The sequence below is a fragment of the Zalophus californianus genome, chromosome 1, assembly GCF_009762305.2.
Source record: "Zalophus californianus isolate mZalCal1 chromosome 1, mZalCal1.pri.v2, whole genome shotgun sequence".
Lineage (NCBI taxonomy): Eukaryota > Metazoa > Chordata > Mammalia > Carnivora > Otariidae > Zalophus > Zalophus californianus.
Window position 1 is genome coordinate 114608146 of NC_045595.1, and position 15639 is coordinate 114623784.

Below are 15639 nucleotides of genomic sequence, written 5' to 3' on the forward strand. Positions count from 1 at the left end.
ACGATAGGGGATAACTGGAGTAAGCTAAAAGTTCAAAATAGCCTGTGATATCCACCCACTGAGGATTAGTTAGAACAACCTCAGTGCTTCAAATAAGGGATTAGATGAGAAAATGAAATGTGTAATAATTAGAATGACCTAAATGTACTTCAACCTTATACATAAAAGTTAAAAATATAAACGAATAAGGGCAAGCAAACATAATTGTCTTAAAATGAGTTAGAAAAACATTTAAAATAGAAAACATACTACAAATCCCTTATAAGCTCAGATTTGGGGGACATGTGGTTTACTTTTCAATGTTTTGTCTTATTTATTAGAAAAGCAATGGATATTTATTCTAGGGAAACCAGAAAATACAGACAACCAAAAGTATATGTAAAAATCCATAATTCTGTTTAGAGACAAATACTGCTTCCATCATCGGATGTATTATTTTGCCAGAATCCTTTTCCTATACATATATAATCATGTTATTATTTTCTGTAAAATGGAAATCATTCTGTTCCTGCTGTTTTATAACTTAACCATAATTTATTCAAACTACCCACTAATTTTGGATATTTCAGCTATTCCAACTAATCCCTATTGTGGGCCTTTAATTTGTTCTGACTAATCATTCATTTACTGTTAGACATTTAGGCCACTCTGACTTTTCACTGTTGGCAACAATAGGCGTAACTGGTCAAACATGAATTAGGAATTACATGAGACAACAGCAATAAATAAACTAATATAAAAAAAATTGTAAGTCTATTTAGGAGGTTCTCCTCACCAACCTCCACGTAATTGACTTGTCAGATTCACTGACTGTTTCTGGTCCCTTTGTAAAACTGATGCTGACCGACACCCATGGGAGCCAAACCCCCACAGAAGAAAGCTGCTCTTGAGCATATACATCGCTGGAAGGTCAGCTGCACCAGGGCTGGGATTTTTGTTAGCTCTATTTAATGTATGTCCTAGGTGCTTTCGAGCTGCTTGGCATTTATTGAATGAGCAAATAAATAAGGGGAAAGATGTAAAAATTATGATTTTTAAAAACAGAAGATTCTGCTTGCAGGTGGGTTTTGTTTTGTTTTGTTTTGTTTGCACTTGTCTGTAAATGCATGACATGTTGTTCTGCTTAGAGAATCTGAAATTGGACATCTGAGATCAGTTGTGCTCAGACTTCAGCATACATCAGAATCACTTAGAGGGCCAAGTCCCACCTTGGGCTTTCTGACTCAGTAAGTCTGGAGTGGGCTCTGAACATCTGTATTTCCGTCAAGTTTCCAAGTGATGCTGCTGCGGCTGGTCCGGATGACAACTGTTCCAGATGATACCTAGTGGATGTGGTTTATATAAAAAGATGGTCTTGAACTTGGGGATCGGACAAACTAGCAGGGTCAAATGTGCTGGCTAAGGGAGTTTCTACTGTACTTAAACTTTGATCAGGTTGGGCAACCAGCCTTGAAAAATAGGCAAGAATAGAGAAGGCGGCATATCAGGACAATAGCTGAAATACCCTCACTGAAGGAATCCAGTAAGGTCTCTGTTTCCACAGTTTATATTACCCACACTGGGTGCTGGACACTATTATTTTTCTCCTGAAAACTGGCTGATACTACCTAAAGAAATCTCCCACATCCCTGTAATTTTTTTATGCTTAGCTCTGGATTCCAGTGTCAAGAAACCCGATTGGCTAGGCCTTCCTCGTGTGCAGCATCCTGGCTGGCAAAGGAAGCTGCAAAAGTCAGTCTCTTGGCTTTTCAGCTTCTGTAACAGGAATTGGACTCTGTCTCCCCTTTAATTCAAAAGATGAGGATATTCCCAAATATGTTAAATATCCACCATAGATAAGGAAATAGGTTTAATGAGAAACTTTTTGTTTGTTTCAAGATTTTATTTAAATTCTAGTTAACATATAGTGTAATATTGATTTCATTGATTCATCCCTTACATATAACACCCAGTGCTCATCACAAGTGCCCTCCTTAATGCCCCTTAGCCCATCTCCTGCCCCGCCTGCCTTCCAGCAACCCTGCTTGTTCTCCATAGTTAAGAGTCTGTTTTCTGGTTTGCCTCCCTCTCTTTTTTTCCTTCCTTCCCCTATGTTCATCTGTTTTGTTTCTTAAATTACACAAATGAGTGAAATCATATGGTATTTGTCTTTCTCTGACTTATTTCAAGTAGCATAATACTCTGTAGCTCCATCCATGTTGTTGCAAGTGGCAAGATTTCATTCTTTTTTATGGCTCCTATTCCATTGTACATATACACATCACAACTTCTTATCCATTCATCAGTTGATAGACATTTGGGCTCTTTCCATAATTTGGCTACTGTTGATAATGCTGCTATAAACATCGGAAAACATGTGCCCCTTCAAATCAGTGTTTTTGTATCCTTTGGGTAAATACCTGGTAGTGCAATTGCTAGGTCATAGGGTAGTTCTATTTTCAACTTTTTGAGGAACCTCCATACTGTTCTCCAGAGTGGCTGCACCAGTTTGCATTCCCACCAACAGTATAAGCGGGTTCCCCTTTCTCCACATCCTCGCCAACATCTGTTGCTTCCTGAGTTGTTAATTTTAGCCATTCTGACTGGTGTGAGGTGATATCTCGTTGTGGTTTTGATTTATATTTCCCTGATGATGAGTGATGTTGAGCATCTTTTTGTGTGTCTGTTAGCCATGTGTATGTCATCTTTGGAAAAATGTCTGTTCATGTCCTCTGCCCATTTCTTAACTGGATTATTTGTTTTATGGGTGTTGAGTTTGGTAAATTCTTTTTTTTTTAAGATTTTATTTATTTATTTGACAGAGAGAGAGATCACAAGTAGGCAGACAGGCAGGCAGAGGGAGAGGGAGAAGCAGGCTCCCCACCGAGCACGGAGCCCAATGCGGGACTCCATCCCAGCACCCTGAGATCACAACCTGAGCTGAAGGCGGCCGCTTAACCGACTGAGCCACCCCGGTGCCCCAAGTTTGGTAAATTCTTTACAGATGTTGTATACCAACCCCTTATCAGATATGTCATTTGCAAATATCTTCTCCCATTCTGTAGGTTGCCTTTTAGATTTTTTTTTTTATTTTAAAGATTTTATTTCTTTATTTGAGAGAGAGAGAGAGAGCAAGAGAGAACAAGTGGAGGGAGGGGCAGAGGGAGAAACAGATGCCCTGCAGAGCAGGGAGCCCAACATGGGACTCGATCCCAGGCTCCCGGGACATGACCTGAGCAAAAGGCAGACACTTAACCAACTGAGCCACCCAGGCGCCCTGCCTTTTAGTTTAGTTGATTGTTTCCTTTACTGTGCAGAAGCTTTTTATTTTGACGAAAGCCCACTAGTTTATTTTTGCTTTTGTTTCCCTTGCCTCTGGAGACATGTCTAGTAAGAAGTTGCTACGGCCAATATCAAAGAGGTTGCTCCCGTGTGTTCTCCCCTAGGATTTTGATGGTTTTCTGTCTCACATTTAGGTCTTTCATCCATTTTGAATTTATTTTTGTGTATGGTTTAAGAAAGTGGTCCAGTTTCATTCTTCTGCATGTTGCTGTCCAACACCATTTGTTGAAGAGACTTTTTTCCACTGGGTATTCTTTCCTGCTTTGTTGAAGATTAGTTGACCCTAGAGTTGTGGGTCCATTTCTGGGTTTTCTATTCTGTTCTGCTCCATTGATCTATGTGTCTATTCTCGTGCCAGTGAAATACTATCTTGATGACTACAGTTTTGTAATAGAGCTGGAAGTCCGGAATTGTGATACCTCTAGGTTTGCTTTTCTTTTTCAAGATTGCTTTGGCCATTCAGGGTCTTTTGTGGTTCCATACAAATTTCTGGATTGTTTGTTCTAGCTCTGCGAAAAATACTGGTGGCATTTTGATAGGGATTGCTTTATTAAATGCATAGATTGCTTTGGATAGTTTAGACATTTTAACAGTATTTGTTCTTCCCACCCATGAGCATGAACTATTTTTCCATTTCTTTGTGTCTTTCTCAATTTCTTTCGTTAGTATTCTACAGTTTTCAGAGTACAGATCTTTCACCTCTTTGATTAGGTTTATTCCTAGGTATCTTGTGGTTTTCAGTGCTATTATAAAATGGGATCAAGTCCTTGATTTCTCTTTCTGCTGCTTCATTACTGGTGTGTAGAAATGCAACAGATTTCTGTACATTGATTTTATATTTTGCAACTTTGCTGAATTTGTGTATCAGTTCTAACAATTTTTTGGTGGAGTCTTCTGGGTTTTCTACATAAGAGTATCATGTCATCTGTCAATAGAGAAAGTTTGACTTCTTCCTTGCCGATTTGGGTGCCTTTTATTTCTTTTTGTTGTCTTATTACTGAAGCTAGGATTTCCAGGACTATGTTAAATAACAGTGGTGAGAGTGGACATCCCTGTCTTGTTCCTGACCTTAGAGGAAAAGCTGTCAGTTTTTCCCCATTGAGGAGGATATTCACTGTGGGTCTTTCACATATGGCCTTTTGTGGTATTGAGGTATGTTCCCTCTAGCGCTACTTTGTTGAGGGTTTTTATCAAGAATGGATGCTGTACTTTGTCAAATGCTTTCTCTGCATTTATCAAGAGTATCATATAGTTCTTATCCTTTCTTTTATTAATGTGGTATATCACATTGATTGATTTGAGAATATTGAACCACCCTTGCAGACCAGGAATAAATCCCACTTGCTTGTGGTGAATATGTACTTTTAATGTACTGTTGGATTTGATTTGCTAGTATCTTGTTGAGCATTTTTGCATCCATGTTCATCAGGGTATTGACCTGTAATTCTTCTTTTTAGTGGGGTCTTTGGTTTGGAAATAAGGTAGTGCTGGCCTCATAGAAGGAGCTTGGCAGTTTTCCTTCCACTTCTATTTTTTGGAACAGTTTGAGAAGAATAGGTGTTAACTCTTCCTTAAATGTCTGGTAGAATTCCCCTGGGAAGCCATCTGGCCTTAGACTTTGGTTTCTTGGGAGATTTTTGATTACTGACTCACTTTCTTTGCTGGTTAGGTCTGTTCAAATTTTCTATTCCTGTTTCAGTTGAGGTAAGTTTTTATGTTTCTAGGAATTTATCCATTTCTTCCAGATTGCCCAATTTGTTGGCATATAATTCTTCATAATATTCTCTTATAATTGTTTGTATATATGTAATGTTGGCTGTGAACTCTCCTCTCTCATTTGCAATTTTATTTATTTGGGTCCTTCCTCTTTTCTTTTTGATAAATCTGGCTAGGGGTTTATCAGTTTTATTCATTCTTTCAAATAACCAGCTCCTAGTTTCATTGATCTGTTCTCCTCGGTTTTCTTGTTTGTTTGTTTCTATATTATTTCTTCCTGCTCTAATCTTTATTATTTTCCTTCTTCTGCTGGTTTTAGGCTTCATTTGCTGTTCCTTTTATAGCTCCTTTAGGTGTAGGGTTAGGTCATGTATTTGAGATTTTTTTCTTGCTTCTTGTGGTAGGCCTGTATTATATATTTCCCTCCTATGACTGCTTTTGCTGCATCCCAAAGGTTTTGGATTGCCACATTTTCATTTTCATTTGCTTCTGTGTATTTTTTTTTATTTCTTACTTAATTTCCTGGTTAAACCTTTCATTCTTTAGTAGGCTGATCTTTAACCTCCATGTATTAGTGGTCTGTCCAAATATTTTCTTGTGGTTGACTTCAAGTTTCATAGCATTGTGGTAGGAAAGTATGCATGGTATGATCTCAATCTTTTTGTATTTGTTGAGGCCTGATTTGTGACCCAGTTTGTGATCTGTTCTGGAGAATATTCCATATGCATTCGAAAAAAAATGTGTATTCTACTGCTTTAGGGTGAAATGTTGTGAATATATCTGTTAAATCCATCTGGTCCAGTGTGTCATTCAAAGCCATTATTTCCTTGTTGATTTTCTGCTTAGATGATGCGTCCATTGCTGTAAGTGGGGTTTTAAAGTCCCCTACTATTATTGTATTATTATCAATAAGTTTCTTTATGTTTATTATTAATTGATTTATATATTTGGGTGCTCTTGAGTTGGGGGCATAAATATTTATAATTGTTAGATCTTCTTGTTGGATAGACCCCTTTATTATGATATAGTGCCCTCTTCATCTGTTGTTATAGTCTTTGGTTTAGAATCTAGTTTGTCTGATTTAAGTATGGCTACTCTGGCTTTCTTTTGACATCCATCAGCATGTTAAATGGTTTTCCATCCCCTCATTTTCCATCTGTAGGTGTCTTTAGGTTTAAAATGAGTCTCTTGTAGGCAGCATATAGATGGGTCTTGTTTTTTTCTTTTTTTTTCCCATTCTGATACCCTATGTCCTTTTTTTTTTAAGATTTTCTTTATGTATTTGAGAGAGAGCACAAGAAGGGGGAGTAGCAGGCAGAAAGAGAGGGAGAAGCAGGCTCCCCGCTGAGCAGGAAGCCCGAAGTGGGACTTGATCACAGGAACCTGAGATCGTGACCTGAGCCAAAGGCAGGTGCTTAACAGACTGAGCCACCTAGGTGCCCCACCATATGTCTTTTGATTAGAGGATTTAGTCCATTTACATTCAGAGTGGTTATTTATAGACATGAATTTAGTGCCATTGTATTACCTGTAAAGTTGTTTCTAGAGATTTTCTCCGTTCCTTATTAGTCTTTGTTGCTTTTGGTCTTCCTTTTCCACTCAGAGTCCCCTTTAGTATTTCTTTCAGGGCTGTTTAGTAGTCACAAACTCCTTTAGCTTCTTTGTCTGGGAAACTCTTTATCTCTCCTTCTATTCTGAATGACAGCCTTGCTGGATAAAGTATTTTTGGCTGCATATTTTGCCCATTCAGCACAATGAATATATCATGCCACTCTCTTCTGGCTGCTAGGTTTCTGTGGATAGATCTGCTGCTAACCTTATCTGTCTTCCCTTGTAAGTTAGGGATTTCTTTTCCCTTGCTGCTTTCAGGATTTTTTCCTTATTTCTGTATTTTGCACATTTTTCTATGATATGTCTTGGTGTTGGCTGGCTTTTGCTGATTTTGACGGGCGCTCTCTGTGCCTCCTCGATCTGGGTGTCTGTTTCCTTCCCTAGATTAGGGAAGTTTTCAGCTGTAATTTGCTCAAATAAACCTTATGCCCCTTTTTCCCTCTCTTCTTCTTCTGTGACTCCTATGATATGATATAATGCTTTATGGAATTGCTGAGTTCCCTAAGTCTATATTCATCATCCAATATTTTTCTTTCCCTCTTCTCAGCTTCATTATTTTCCATAATTTTATCTTCTGTATCACTTATTCGTTCCTCTGCTTCTTCCATTTTTGTGGTCATTACATATGTCAGTTTTGCATCTCAGTTATAGCACTTTTTATTTCAGCCTGACTAGTTTTTAGGCCTTTTATCTCTGCAGTAAGGGACTCCATGATGTCTTCTATGCTTTTCTCAAGCCCAGCTAGTACCCTTATGATTGTTGTTTTAATTTCTGGTTCAGGCATATTATTTATATCTGTTTCGATTAGTTCGCTGGCCGTGACCTTTTCTCGTTTTCTCTTTTGGGGTGAATTCCTCCATGTTGGCATTTTGTCTAGGTCTCTGTCTTCTGTATGTTAGGAGAGCCTGTTATATGTTTCCTCCTTCTGAGAGTAATGGCTATATTAAGAAGAGGCCATATACAACAGGGCCTGGTTCTTCCGGAATTGTTTCTATTGTGCTGTGTGCACTTTGCTGCTGTGTTTTGGCTGCTCTTTCCCTCAGGTCAGTCCTCTGCAGAGTTTCTCCTTGCCTGCAGTGGGGAGTATTTGGACCTTGTCCAGTGTGTGATGAGTTTTAACTAAGTGTGCTCTGGTCTCCTTGTTAAAAGAGACCTGGAGGCTCCTGACTGGCTTACTTGGAAGAGCATGTGACTCTTTATCTCGGGATTGTGAGTTTGAACTCCACGTTGGGTTGTACAGATTACTTAAAAAAAAAAGAGAGAGAGTTCTGATCCTATTTCCACTAGAGCTAAAGCTTTGTTGCACTCTCTGGTCAATAGACTTGGTGTGTGGGGGTGGTTAGTGCTAGTGTTCTGGGGGAAGGGCCTGCTGCTGAGTACAGGGGGCTGGGGCTTGGTGTAAGCAGCTCAGGCCTCCACTGTGGCTGCTGTGCTGCTCACTGAAGTCTGTCTGTGCTGATATGCGGGGGGAGAAATGGCATCAGCCTGCTGTCTTGTCCCAGGAGAGGGGAGTTCACATGGGCCACTGTTCAGGAAGCCCTCACAGAAGAGTGAATAATCTCCCCTTGTGTGTCCCGGGCATTCCTCAGATCCCTGCCTTCACCCTGTCTGTGTCCGAGCTGTCTGGCCAACAGGTGGCACAGTACTCCTGTATTTTATCTCAGACACAGCTGGGTTCAAAACTCCAAATTTTAGGGACCCAACGCAGCACGGATTTGCACTGATCCTCTAGGAGACGGTCTCACTGCACTGGGGCTGGTGCTGGTTTATCCCAGAAGGGTAATTGCATGAATGCACAGGGGCTTGGAGTTTATGGTAAAGCTCAGTGAAAAGCTGGTGTCCAGGTTAGTTACCTTCAGCAACTGCCTCTGCTGCTGTGCTAATTAACAGGGCCACACAATGGCACCTGTTGGCTCTTTTGTCCCTGAAAGGCAGTGCCACCTCTCCCAAATGCACTCCAGAAAAGAGAACTGTCTCTCCCAGTGCGACCCAGAGAATCCTCAGACCATGCTGTCTGCTCCCAGGCCTCTGTCCCCCTTCTCCACAGGAACACCTCTACACCCACCAGACTCGACCCCAGTGATGGCATAGACTTCTAAAACTTCAGTCTTTGAGCTCCACTACTTGTAAAAACAGGATAATTAGCCCCTCTTGTTTTCCCAGTCAGTGATTTTGGGGAAGTTTTTCTTATGTAATCCCCTCTGTGCTGCTTTCACTCTATCTGTCTGTCTGTCTGTCACTCTCTGTGATCAGGGCTTCCTCCCCTCTGCAGCACCTGTGATTATTTTCTCCCCCAAATCATGTCTCCACACCTCCTACCTTCCACAATGTGACCTCTTTTCTACCTCTAGTTGTGAAGTTTGTTCTCTCAGTCCTCAGATCAGTTTCTTGGGTGTTCAGAATGATTTGATATTGTTCTAGCTGTTTTTGAGGGACAAGTAGGGTCCTACTACTTGTCCTACTACTCCGCCATCTTAATTCCTCCCATCTTGATGAGAAACTTGAGAATGTTATCACAGAACCTATTTGGAAAATATAACAGAAGAAAAGTGATATTTAAGTAAGAGTTCCAATTGTACAAATTACTTTGAAAATACAAGTAGTAGGGCTCCTGGGTGGCTCAGTTAACTAAGCGTCCAACTCTTGATTTGGGCCCTGCATTGGCTCTGGGCTGAGCGTGGAGCTTGCTTAAGATTCTCTCTCTTCTTCTCTCTCTGCCCTTGCCCCCTATTGTGTGCGTGTGTGTTCTTTCGCTCTCTCAAAAAAGAAAGAAAGAAAAAAAGAGAGAGAGAAAGAAAGAAGAAAGAAGGAAAGAAAGACAGAAGAAAGAAAGGAAAGAAAATACAAGTAGTATTGTATTTTGCATTCGAGTCAAATAACAGTACTGGAAAAATTTCTCTCTATTGGAAGATGTTTCCACATTCCAGTTTCCACATTAAAACAGCTTAATGAAAGTGCCCCAAATTGTATTGAAATGACCACAAACACCATACTTAGGCATAACAGGATTGATTGTCACCTGGGACTCACTATTCCAGTTGTTTACAGCCAGCATCTGTTCTAATTGTTTACTATCTGTGCCTTGCTGGTTGTTAATGTTTTTATCACCCTTGCTAGAGTATGTATTTATCTGCCAACTAGCAAAGAATATACACAAATTGATAAAACAGGAACAAAACATAAATATTTTTTAATCTGATGTGGTTGTTATTCTCCCTCTCTCCTCCCTTTTTTCTTTATAGCAAATCATAAAGGTGACTTTGTTGTCACCTTCATTAGAGTCACAGAACTCAAAAGGACTTTTATGAGGAAGATTTTTGACAGACATCTTTGAAGAGGTGTCTGGGGAGACTTGGAGCCCCTAGATGACATTTTAGAAAATTGAGCAAGAATGAATAAATTTATTGGCTGTATTAGCAGGATTATTAAAAGTCTTTTCTTTAGTATAAATTTTTATGGAACAAGAATAAATATTGACCACTGAGTTATATAACTATAATGGTGACCATTTGTAAGGCATTGTGGATGGAAAATGATACGATGCCTATAAGCCCAAAACTGACAGGGTTGACCTGAAAGTTATTTCATAATTGCGTTTATTAATACTGAGTTACAAAGGTACATGGGTTTTTCAGTAAAAAACTTGACCTGGGAAGAGAATGAGTTTCAGTTTTTATGACTCTATTAAAAAAAAAAAAACAAAAACCACTTGTGAAAGGAACCATGTTTTCTCAGTAAAGCCACTCAAAGTATGACATGGTTGCTAACCTCCTGGCAAAACATGCAGTTTTGGTGCAACATGGAGTAAAATGTAGACCCCTAATGATAGCTTAGATTTAGCACCTTCTGTGTGCCTGTACTCTTTTATGCATTCTAGATATAGTAACTCATTTAATTCTGACAGCCATCCTAGGATGAAAAAAGGAATAATTCATATGTCCATTTTTATAGATTAAGAGACTGAGGCATAGAAAGGTCAAGTAACCTGCTCAAGACGACATCACTTGTAAATGGCCAAGCCGGACCTCTACTGCAGACAGTCTGATTCCCGGGCCTCTCATCTACCACGGCTTTATGTCATACTGTGTTGCATTTAGTAAGCTATATTTCACTGTCCTAATCTGACTCGTAATACAAATTTTGAATCACGATTATGGTACCATAAGGCCCGACCAGCCTGAGGGAAATAGGAATGTCTCAAACCTCAGCTCTGCTCCCCGGGGTACTGCTTCCGTGTGCTCAGTGTCTTCTTTCCAGCCTCTCACCTTGCTGCCGTGCTTCTCTTACCCTCTTAGGATTTTGCTGCTCTGCCAGGCCTAATCATTTTTTGGAGGCAACCATCTTGATCCCCCAACTCTGACCTCAGGAAGGACACAGCTTTCAGCAGTTCCTTGGAGTTCAGTTGAAATCACCTAGTGATTTTCTAAGTCCATGCTCAGTATACAAGGCCAGTATCTCAGTCTGCAGCTTCTATCATCTGGGTCATTTTGCTTTGTTCAGGACTTCACCAAGGACAAAGCAAAATTTCTTCTTTTTCGCTTCCTAGAAGTGTCCTTTCCAGGATCAAGAGGGGATGTGTAGCCCAATTCTAATCGCAACCCTTAATGTGGCAGTTTTATGGCTTCAAAATCTTTTGTGTGTTTGTATTTTAAGAACTTACTTACAGGTGTTTTTCCTTCCCAAGACACTGCATCCCAAGATGCAGAGCACCTTTGCATCCACAGAATCTAGCACATAACAGACATTTAGTAAATGTTTGTTGTGTGAGCAGATGATTGAATCAACAGGCCATAGAAAGGAACAGCTCTTTGGTACAGTAAATTGATAGTGAAACATTCAAATACACTTTAAGTAATTAGAGGTTAGAAGCCAGAAATTGGATAAGAGGTGAGAGCTATACATATAGACACTCAGATTTCCAATAAAGAATTCAAAGTTGAAGCTGTAATTCAAAATAGGTCTTAAAGAGAAAAGCAGTGAAAGATGGGAAAGCAAAGAGTGAGTCTTGAACACACATGAAGTATGGGTGAACGAGATCCAGCAAAGAAGCTAGAGAAGTATCATTTAGAGAGATTAGAAGCAATTCAAGAGCATGCATGTATCAGAAGCTAAGAAAGAAGTGAGTTTCGAAAAATGACCGGTAAAAACAAGCAAATAAAACACATGACCAGTAAGCAGGGTCAGATATATAAGGCAAGTCAAGACAAATGAGGGACAGAAGGCCAATAAATTTGGCAAAAACAAAATAAGTTATTAGAGACCTTTAACATTTCATTTCCAGTGGAATAGTTTTTCACATTTCTGACTTACTCATATTGATTGCATCAATTTTTAACAAAAACTATTTCCCAATATGTAGCCTTTTGTCATTTTTACAAGATTTTTGTAAAGATATACTGGAGAAATCAGTTAGAAATCAGCATTTGGGTTGATCCCAGGTTCACTGGAATAATTTTAAAAATTTCTCCCCATTAGCACTGTATAATCTTTTTTTTTTTTAATTTTGAGTAAACTCTGTGCCACAGATGGGGTTTGAACTCACGACCCCAACATCAAGAGTCGCATGCTCTACCAGCTGAGCCAGGCAGGCACCCAAAAGTATATTCTTTAATAGGTCATTGGATTTTTTTCTGTAAACACTTTACACAGCTCCAAGATACATCTGATTAAAACCTCTTTAACCCATCAGTAATGATGTTAAAGGCTATGCTGGGTAGTTTCTTGCAGGTAATAATAAGAACACCATGGTAAGATTATTGAAGAATTAATTTTACTTCCTAAGGTTCAGGTGTATTTTAAACTCTTCCTAGGAATTTAATTTCCGGAACATGGCTTGAGTATACTTCAAACTATTAAGATTTAAGATCTTCTATAAGTAGTTTTAATTTCTCATCAAGTCTAATAACCATAATTATTTGTTCCTCTCAGTTATCTTTCTAAAAATCACAGACCAATTATTTGACCAATTCTAGAGCATTCTATAGACTAGACTACAAGAAAACACCCAAGAACTAAAAGGCTATAGTTTTAAAGCCAATAAAACCAGCTTTTCCCAATGATAGGAAAATATATGAAACTCTATACTATATGTTTATATATCAGGCCCAGCCATAAAAAAATCTTAATTATACACCCCCAGGCCTTCTTTTTCCCTCCTATCAAATATCACGAGCTGTCAATGCCCTCCTTTCTTCTCCCTCCTGTTAGAATTTAGGATTGGAAAAGGATTTTTTTCTCAACCATTCATAACAATGTGAATTTAATATGAACCTTCTCAGGGTATTTACATTTTAAGCATTTTTCTAATTTATGTATTTATTCACCCAATAAATATTTGAGTTTTGTGTGTAATAGTAGTTTCTGTGAGAAATAGAAGGTGAATTAAATATGAAAGGTACCTTTTAAAGTAGCATGAAATATGTTCAATTAACTATGATCTAAGATTAAAAAAAAAAAGTAAGGAGTACAGGTCTTCTAGAGTTTAAGGAAAAGAGGGGGCCATATTATGCTCAGAGTGGGAAAGTGTTATGAAAGGGTGGTAGTTGAGAGGGTAACACAGCATGATGATTAAAAACAGAATCTGGAACCAGCTTTGCCCCTTTTAGATCCTACCTGTCACTTACTGAATGACCTTGGGCAAGTTGCTCAGTAAGCTATCTATGACTCATTTTCTTCATCTATGAAATGAAAATAGTAGTATTTACCTATGGATCTCTTTTGAGTATTGAGTGATGACATGTAAAGCACTTAGAACACAATGAAAGTCTTCCACAAAGGACTTACTAGCTATTATTCTTTAGATTGGGCCTTGAAAGATAGGATAAGTAGGATTTAGACACGCAAAAATGAGTCAGAATGAAATGAATTTTGGAAGGAGCAAAGGTTGAAATGTAAAAAATTAAACCACAGAAGTCTTTTTTTTTTAAGATTTTATTTATTTATTTGACAGAGAGATGCAGCAAGAGAGGGAACACAAGCAGGGGGAGTGGGAGAGGGAGAAGCAGGCCTCCTGCCGAGCAGGGAGCCCGATGCGGGACTCGATCCCAGGACCCTGGAACCATGACCTGAGCCGAAGGCAGACGCTTTAGAAGCACCCAGGTGCTTCTAAACCACAGAAGTCTTAAAAGAAATAGGAATAATTTTTATTTATAATCTCAGGGTAGGAAAGGCCTTCCTGGGTATGACTCCAGATCCAGAAGGAATTAATTAAAGGGTTGATAAATTTTCCATTAAAATAAAAAACAGCATTTTAAAAATATCATAAACAACACCCACATTTTACATTATTGAGTGAGTTGACCAAAAAGATAAACTTAAGTATTAACTAACTGCTTATGTGATTATTTTTAAAAAATAAACTTTGAACATAAAACTATAAAACTCCCAGAAGGAAACATAAGGGGAAAACTTCTCGACAATGGATTTGGCAATAATTTCTCAGATATGACACCAAAAGCAAAGGCAACAAAAGCAAAAATAGTCAGATGGAACTACACAAACTTAACTTCCACACAAAAGGAAACAACAAATAGAATGAAAAGCCAACCTACAGAATGGGAGCAAACAATTGCAAATCATATATCTAATAAGGAATTAAGGAATATGTATACAAAGGACTACTTTAACAACAACAATGACAACAACAAAACCTGATTTAAAATTGTTCAAAAGACCTAAATAGACATTTTTCCGAAAATATATAAATGGTCAACAAGCATATGAAAAGTTATTTAGTATCACTAGTCATTAGAGAAGTGCAAATCAAAACCACAATATCATCTCACATCCATTGGGATAGCCACTATAAACAACAACAACAACTAAACTAGAAACCAGAAAATAACAAGTGTTTGTGAAGATGTAGAAAAATTGGGACACTTGTGCACTGTTGGTGGGAATGTAAAATGGTGCAGCCACTACGGAGTTACTATATTCTGAGTGGCATTTCCAAAAAATGAAAAATGCAATTACCATATGGATCCTGCAATCCTATTTCTGGGTCTATATCCAAAAGAACTGAAAAGATCTCAAGGAGGTATTTGCACAACCATGTTTGTTGCAACATTATTCTCAATGACCAGAAGGTGGCAGTAGCCTAGATGTCCATCAACAGATGAATGTATAAAGAAATGTGGCACATATATATGAGGGAATATTCAGCCCTTAAAAAAAAAAGAAATTAAAAATAAAAAAAAAATTACACGGCGCCTGGGGGCTCAGTCCATTAAGCGTCTGCTTTCGGCTCAGGTCTTGATCCCACCGTCCTGGGATCAACCTCTGCATTGGGCTCCCTGCTTAGTGGGGAATCTGCTTCTCTCTCTCTGTCCTTCCCCCGACTCATGCTCTCTCTCTCTCTCTCTCTCTCTCTCTCACTCACTCTCAAATAAATAAATAAAATATTTTTTTAAAAAAGGGAATTCCATTACATAGTACAATATGAATGAACCTTGAGGACATGATGCTGAGTGAAATAAATCAGTCACAAAAGGAAAAATGTTGTATGTTTCTACTTATATGAGATACCTAGAGTAGTCAAATTCATGGAAAAAGAAAGTGGAATGATGGTTGTTGCAAAGGGCTAGGGATGGGGGGGAATGAGGAGCTGTTTGGTGGTATTGAGTTTCAGTTTTGCAAGTGAAAAAATTCTAGAGATCTGTTTGTTACACAACAATTTGAATATAGTTAACACTACTGAAAGGTATATTTAAAAATGGCTAAGATGGTAAATTTTATAGTGTATGTTTACGACAATTAAATTTTTTTAAAAATTTAAGTAAACTGAATAATGCTGAAGACAAAGTGGGAAAAAACATTTTTTAAAAACCAGTTTTCTTCAAAATCCCATTTTTTTCCCCTTTGCTCTGGTGTTTGAAGCTTTTATGCTATATAATACCTTCTGAAATCCTACCCTCTCCAATGTTACTCCTTTCCTTTTACCATTAGGAAAATGTGCCACTTCTAATTACCCCTCTTACCTTCCCAGTCATGCAT

General features: G+C 38.5%; 1 protein-coding gene across 1 annotated transcript in view; it reads left to right on the top strand.

Annotated features, from left to right (window-relative positions):
- PPM1L (protein phosphatase, Mg2+/Mn2+ dependent 1L) overlaps positions 1–15639 on the top strand; it is a 296935-nt gene that overhangs the window by 228857 nt on the left and 52439 nt on the right. The gene's annotated exons all lie outside the window — the stretch shown is intronic.